This window comes from Palaemon carinicauda, chromosome 1 (assembly GCF_036898095.1).
Source record: "Palaemon carinicauda isolate YSFRI2023 chromosome 1, ASM3689809v2, whole genome shotgun sequence".
Classification (NCBI taxonomy): Eukaryota; Metazoa; Arthropoda; class Malacostraca; order Decapoda; family Palaemonidae; genus Palaemon; species Palaemon carinicauda.
Genome location: NC_090725.1, coordinates 42,331,013 through 42,338,512, shown reverse-complemented (window position 1 = coordinate 42,338,512; position 7,500 = coordinate 42,331,013).

Sequence of the window (7,500 nt, the reverse complement as noted above, 5' to 3'; positions counted from 1 at the left end):
CGTCAATATATATTGACCAGTAATCCGCACAATACTTGTATTGGACAAAGGTTTATATCCGCATAGGAAGAAACTAATAAAACCGCCCTCGTCCCTTTATGGGACGGAGTCCTCCCATTAGGGGACTACATAAACCAATGCAACATAGCTTGCATAACAGAACAATTCTATCAGAATTATCCCAGATAAGATACATAGAATTAAAATGCTCAATTATACCAATAAATTGACACAGGTGAAAGAGACGCAAGGTTCTCAAGAACAAGTTTATTGACAGATAATAAACAGACAGGTTAACAACAAATATATATATATATATATATATATAAAAGAGGATAACCCAAAACTTTAAGCATAAGTATGATAGTAAACAGAACTTGTTTATCTGAAAGAAAAACCATTAAACACCACTTTAATAAGATACCGAGGTATCAAGTCAGAAAGTCTGTATTACAAATCAATCCCATTAGCGTTAGAAACGCTCGGCACACATGTCTGAACTTATGTTAGGTTCACCTTTGAAAGAAGGAACAGTCTATATGGGCACTTGGTGCCCTCATTTAGTTTGTAGTACAGTATGTACCTACAAACTCACCCTGGACTTAATCGTCCCAATTAAGACCACTGTTCCTCGCAGAGTTAAACAGTAGGGTTAACTACACGACCCACTGCTACCACAGATCTCTTAAGTTCCTCTACTTGCTTCGCATAGTGGCGAAAGAACACCATGGAAGACTTCCAGCCCGTGTATGAACGGAGATGTTCAAAATCCATACAATTAAAGAAATTTAGGGATGAGGCAACTTTCCTCGGATCGTGACCTGCGGGTGTACTGTCAGGATCCGCTCTGCGAATAAAATATGTGATTTTCGCTCTAAGTTGATTCAGAGATAAATTTGAGCCTGATGTTTCTCCCCTGAATAGTTGACCACCCTTGAAGTCTGAAGTTCTACGAAGATAGACCTTTAGGCATTCTACTGGACATAGAGATGCATCTTCTTTCAGAGGGCAGATTCTCCAGGGACCCCACCTGTTGGTGGGTAACTCATTCTTGGCGAGAAACGTAGGATCCGGAAACAGGTTCAGATCCCCCCCATCCAGGAACTGAACACGACCTGCCTCTCTCGAGAGGGCTACGATCTCACTAACCCTGGCCCCGGACGACAGTGCAAATAGGAAAATAACTTTTTGCGTCAAATCCTTTAACGCACATTCTTCATTGCTCAATAGGGAGGCGAAGTGAAGAACTTTGTCTAAAGACCATGAGATGGGCTTTGGAGGTGCTGAAGGTCTGAGCCTAGCGCAGGCTTTCGGAACTTTATTAAAGATCTCGTTACCTAGGTCGATCTGGAAGGCAAATAAAATGGGTCTCATCAAAGCAGATTTACACACTGAAATCGTGTTAGCTGCCAACCCTTGGCCATGGAGGTGGATGAAGAAAGATAAGCAGAAGTCTGTTGAGATTTCCTGCGGATTCTTTGCCTTTACAAAGGCAACCCATTTTCTCCAAGATGACTCATATTGCCTTCTAGTCGATTTGCACTTATATTCCTCTAGGAAGTCTATGCTGGCTTTCGAAATCCCGAAACGCTTTCTCACCGCAAGGGCGAGAAAATCATGAGCTGCAGGGTCCGGGTTTTCTGTAATGAAGCGCAGACAGTCGACTTCTGGACTCTCTGAGTCAGAACTGGATGTGGTAGCGGCACGAACTTCATCTGTAGTTCCAACGCCAAGGGGAACCACATACTGTTCGGCCACTTGTGGGCCACTATTGCCGCTACCCCCTTGAAGGATCTCAGTTTGTTGAGGACCCTCAACAGAAGGTTGTGAGGAGGGAACAGATAAATCCTGGACCATCTGTTCCAGTCGAGGGACATTGCGCCCACTGCTTCCGCTAAGGGGTCCTCGTACGGGGACACGTACAGGGGCAACTTCTTGTTGTCTTTCGTCGCAAAGAGGTCTATCTGCAGTTCTGGGACTTGATTCAGAATGAAGGAGAGTGATCCTGCGTCTAAGGACCATTCCGACTCTATCGGTGTGAACCTGGATAGAGCGTCCGCTGTCACATTGCGGACTCCTTGAAGGTGAACTGCCGACAGGTACCACTTCTTCTTTTCCGCCAATCGGAAAATGGCTAACATCACTTGGTTGAGAGGTGGTGACCTCGACCCTTGTCGATTCAAGCATCTCATAACCACCTCGCTGTCCATCACCAATCTTATGTGGATCGAGTGACGCGGGGAGACTTTCTTTAAGGTAAGGAGCACTGCCATAGCTTCTAGAAAGTTTATATGAAAGGTCCTGAATAGCTTGGACCAAGTCCCCTGGACTTTTTTCCGATGAGAGTGACCTCCCCATCCCTCCTTTGAGGCGTCTGAGTGAATCGTCATCGACGGGGGAGGTGGCTGAAGAAGAACCGACTTCTTTAGATGTCTGGCTTGTGACCAAGGTCTGAGAAGAGTACGTAGCCGAGGCGGCACTGGTCTTCTCAGGTCTCTTCGCGCGTTTGATGCATTCCTTCTCCAAAGTCCGGTTGCATCCTTTAGCTGTGCTCGTAGCACTGGGTCTGTCACTGAAGCAAACTGGAGGGAGCCTAGTACCCTCTCCTGTTCGCGTCTTGATATCCTTTCGGAATCTAGAAGTCTCTTGACAGAGCCCGCTATCTCCTTCCTTTTCTTCGTCGGGATGGAGAAACTGTGTGACAAAAGGTCCCAGTGGATTCCCAGCCACTGGAACTTTTGGGATGGAGAAAGTCGAGACTTTTTTCTGTTGATCTTGAAGCCTAGGTACTCTAGGAACTGGATCACCTGACTGGAAGCTTGCAAGCATTCGGTCTCGGATGCTGCCCACACCAGCCAGTCGTCCAGGTAGGCTACTACCTGAATTCCCTTTAGGCGTAATTGTTTGAGAGCTGCGCTCGCAAGCTTCGTGAAAATCCTTGGGGCTATGTTTAGCCCGAATGGCATGGCTCTGAAGGCGTACAGTCTCCGTTTTAGCCTGAACCCTAGGTAGGGGGAGAGTCGACGGCTGATTGGAATGTGCCAATAGGCGTCTGACAAGTCTATAGAGACTGAGTATGCCCTCTTGGGCAGTAAGGTCCTTATGTGTTGCAGTGTTAGCATCTTGAATTTGCAATTCACTATGAACTTGTTGAGTGGCGACAAGTCCAGAATGACTCTGAGCTTTTCCGAGTCTTTCTTGGGAACACAAAACAGCCTTCCTTGGAATTTGATGGACTTCACCTTTCGGATCACCTTTTTCTCCAACAGTTCTTGAACGTACTCCTCCAAAACGGGGGTGGAGTGTTGGAAAAACCGAAGGCCGGGGGGTGGAGTGCTGTACCAGCTCCAGCCCAGTCCATTCTTGAGTAGGCTTTGGGCCCAGGGATCGAAGGTCCAGCGATCTCAAAATTTCATCAGTCTCCCTCCTACCGGTATCGTTTCACTTGGACTACCGTCCTGAGGTCTTGCCTCCCTGACCACGACCACCTCTGAATCCCCTTCCCCTTGAGGGGCGCCTAGACGAGCCTCTGGCTGCTCCTCTAGGTTTTGCACGAAAGGAAGAAGACTGTCCTTCGAACGTTAGGGTGAATGTGGTTGACTGACCTGGCACAGCCTGGGGTACCCACTGAAAAGTAGTCGGGGTTTTTGCCACCATCAGGGGCACTGGAGGCAATGGCAATTGCAGTTGCTGTTGCTGTCTATAAGGCTTGGCTGGCCGAGACGGTAGCCTAGTCCTCATATTCTTCCTCTTTGGTTGAGGACCCTCATCCGGGGAAGATTTTCTTTTGATAGCCAGGCCCCACTTCTGGAGAAGGTTTCTATTCTCCACGGCGGCCTTATCAACAACCTCTTTGACCACATCGGTAGGGAAAAGGTCTTTTCCCCAAATGTTGGAGGAGATTAACTTCCTTGGCTCGTGTCTCACCGAAGCCCCGGTGAACACGAACTCCCTGCAAGCTCTCCTTGCCTTGACGAAGCCATAAAGGTCCTTCGTCACTGTGGCTAGGTGAGACTTAGCCACTACCATGAACATTTCATGGACCTTGGGGTCACTTGCCATCGTCTCAAGAGTAGTCTGATGAGACATTGAGGCAGCCAGTCTTTCTTTTGTCTCGAACTCTCTTCGTAAAAGAGAGTCGGACAGCTTGGGGAGGTCCTCGCCGAATTGCCGTCCGGCAATATCAGCCTCCAACTTTCCCACTGAGAATGTCAGATGGACATCTTTCCAGTCTTTTTGGTCCATAGGCAGGGCCAGCGACAAGGGTTTACACTCCTCCAGGGAGGGGCAAGGCTTGCCGGCCTCGACTGCCTTTAGGACAGCCGCAAACCCTTTCTGTAAAAAGGGGAAGGCTCTATCAGGAGAGGACACAAAAGAAGGGAGCTTCTTGCTCAATGCAGCTACCTTCGAGTTAGAGAAGCCCCTCTCTTTCATCGAGGATGAAAGTAGGGCTTGAGCCTTAGCTTGGTCCATAATAATGACCTCCTTCGGCTCTGTCTCTTCCCTTGAAGCTGGTTCTTTTCTCAGCCGGACATAGCAGTCCGGATATGATGCCTTGCTGGGCCAGAATTCTACCTCCTCTAGGGGAACTGAACCCAGCTTATCCGAGATGACGATCTTTCCAGTCGTCATCGGCATGTGCTCAGCATACCTCCATGGGTTAGCATCTGAGCATATGGGAAGGTCTTTCACATTGAGCCTTTTCCGGGGCCCATGTGATTCTGCCAGGGACTGCATACGCAGTTCCATTGCAGCCCCCTTCTCCTGATTCTCCTTCTGCATTTGTTGGATCATTCCAACAATCGAAGAGAGGGCCTGTCCCAGTTCTACTGGGAGACCAGCCGATGTTGAGGGGATAGGCTCCGGCATCTGAACCGGAGTAGCCGCCACCTCGTCGACCTCATCCTCTACGACATCCGGGGTTTGAACTTCATCCTGACCTACTGCCAGGAGGTCTTCTTCCAAACGTTCGTCCAGGTCAGACATCCTGTCATCCAACTGGATGTCTTGCATCGCGACTGCGACTTCCACGTCCACCTGGACTTGATCTTGAGGGATCTCCTCTTGAGGCTGGGGAATCACTGCATCAGCTGATGCCTGGGGAAAAAGATACGCCCTCATCTTCTCACTTGGAAGATAAGGGCCAGAGGTGTTCTTCTTGAAGCCCCTTACCCAAGTACGAAGCTTTTCCCTTGCTATATCCCTTGATTCCGCCGTTCTAGGGGAATCAAAAGCCTCAGTAATCAGGTTAGTGCATACAGTACATACCTGAGGGTCCCAATACTGGAGATCATCCTTGGAGACAGCGCATGCTGCGTGTCTCCTACAACACTCATGTCCGCAGAGGTTCTTGCTGCGGACATTGCAGAAAACATTTCCGCACTTCGGAGGGTCCTCCTGTAAAGAGAAGAAATTTCCATGAGTATCAAGTGAACTATGTATCACTGGATATGCATAGTATAGCATAACAATTCATAAAGGAAAGACACACACTTGTGTTTCCCTCACAACCCATTGTTGCAGCCTTCCAGATAATAAAATCAAAATGGTTTATCTCTTCTAGAGTAACCAATGCAAGGTTTCCAGAGGAAACAGGTGGAGCTCACACCTAAGCAATGATTTTAAAATCCTGGATAATAGACAGGGAAGAACTCAGCTTCCTATCTGAGGGCAACAGCAAAGGGATGTGCAAGAAAACACAATAGTGTTAGAAGATACAGTGCTGTACCAAAACCTTTACTATAGTTTTATTCTTACTGTATATGCTATACAGAAGAATACTAGTACAGTATAGGGGGATGTGTGCCGGCCTGCCTTTGCCGGCTGGCACACACCACAACTAGCTTTAAAGTATACTACTTAACAGCTATAGGGCGGCAGCACTCTGGTTCAAATGCCTGTGCCAGTCGGCAGCAACTGCCGGCCGGTAACAGCCAGTGTTGGCCGGCAATGGCTGCCGGCCAGCAACTACACAAGGTAGTACCCAGCTGCCGGCCACACTCTTGGTGACCGGCAGACAAGGACTGACATAAGCCGGCCGGCAAAGGTACAAGACCGATGCCAGCCGGCAGCAAAAGAACCAGAGGACTACACCTGCCCGGCTGCCGGCCTCATAGGCCGGCAGCCGGGACAGGTACAGCACTAGAAGAAAAATAGAATGGATGCCGGGATAAGAGTGTACACAACCTCCAAGCCCGGCAACCGAAAGAGTGCATATAAGGAAGGGGAGAAACTAATTCAGGCTTCCTTGACTAATGCCGTCCGGCTCTGCCGGCAGGCATGGATGAGGGACCAAGAGAGGTCCGGGCAGCACTCGAAAACATAAGACCCTTGCCGGCCAGCAGCTCTGCCGGTCGGCAAGGGGCTGAGTCAATTCCACATCCCAACCTATACTAGGTCCAGAAGTAGAACGACGTACAGTACAGTAAGACCCCTGCCGGCCAGCTCTGCCGGCTGGCAAGGGGCTGAGTCAATTCCACATCTTAACCTATACTAGGTCTAGATGTAGAATGACGTACAGTACAGTAATGGCTAGGCCATTACGGAGATAGAGGGGGAAGGGACAAGAGGGTCCTGCCAACCTTGCTTTAGTGACAGATCACCCGCAGCCAAGAAACTTATCTTAGCCTAAGGGAGATCTAAGGGGAAAGGCCAGCAATACTTGCCAGCTTCCAGAGCACCAAAGCAAGGAAGGCGTTGCTACTCCCAAAGGAAGAACTTATCCTCCCCCGAGAACAGCAACAGGACTAGTCTGGTAGATCACAAAAGAAGGAATCATAACTACAGAAACCTTCGGTAGTGACCTAAGGGAGCTAAGCTCCCTTTGTATGTGTTAGGTCAGCGAGGGGGACTCTGCCCCAAGCCAGACAACACAGACTCAGACTAAAAACTCAGTTGTTCTGTCCCTCTTGAACCATAACTACAGGAACAGGAAGGTACAGTAACACCCTAGTATAGTTTTATCGAAAATAAATTCGGAAAAAACCACTTAGGGATAAGCCCAAGGCTTAAACAGAGGGAAAGGGATTGCATACCTTCTCCAAAGAAAAGAAAGCAACCGGGGAGTATGATAAAGTATACTAAGGCTCCATAAGCAATTAGCCTAGGCACCAAGAGAATCGATCACCTAATTCACCGAAACTCACACGTATACAATCTTGGAAATATTCCACACAGTCTAAAATGTATAAAATATAGCCTAAAGCTTCAATAAAATTTTAATTACACTCGGAAAAACCAAAATCATGCATGAAGTACTAGGACCAAACGACTAGGCTACATGGCCTAGCGTAGGCCAGAATGGCGAATACTTCGCCAAATAATACTAAGCACGAAAGGAAATCCTATGTAATGCTAAATAGCTAAAATTTATTAAAGCAAAACAACCAGGAATGTCGCTCTGACTAACTAATTTATACCTAGCGAGCGACAGTGTCCAGGACACCTCTGGTAGGCTACGGCTCTTGTATCAAAGATTAATCCTATTAATCACTCAAAATT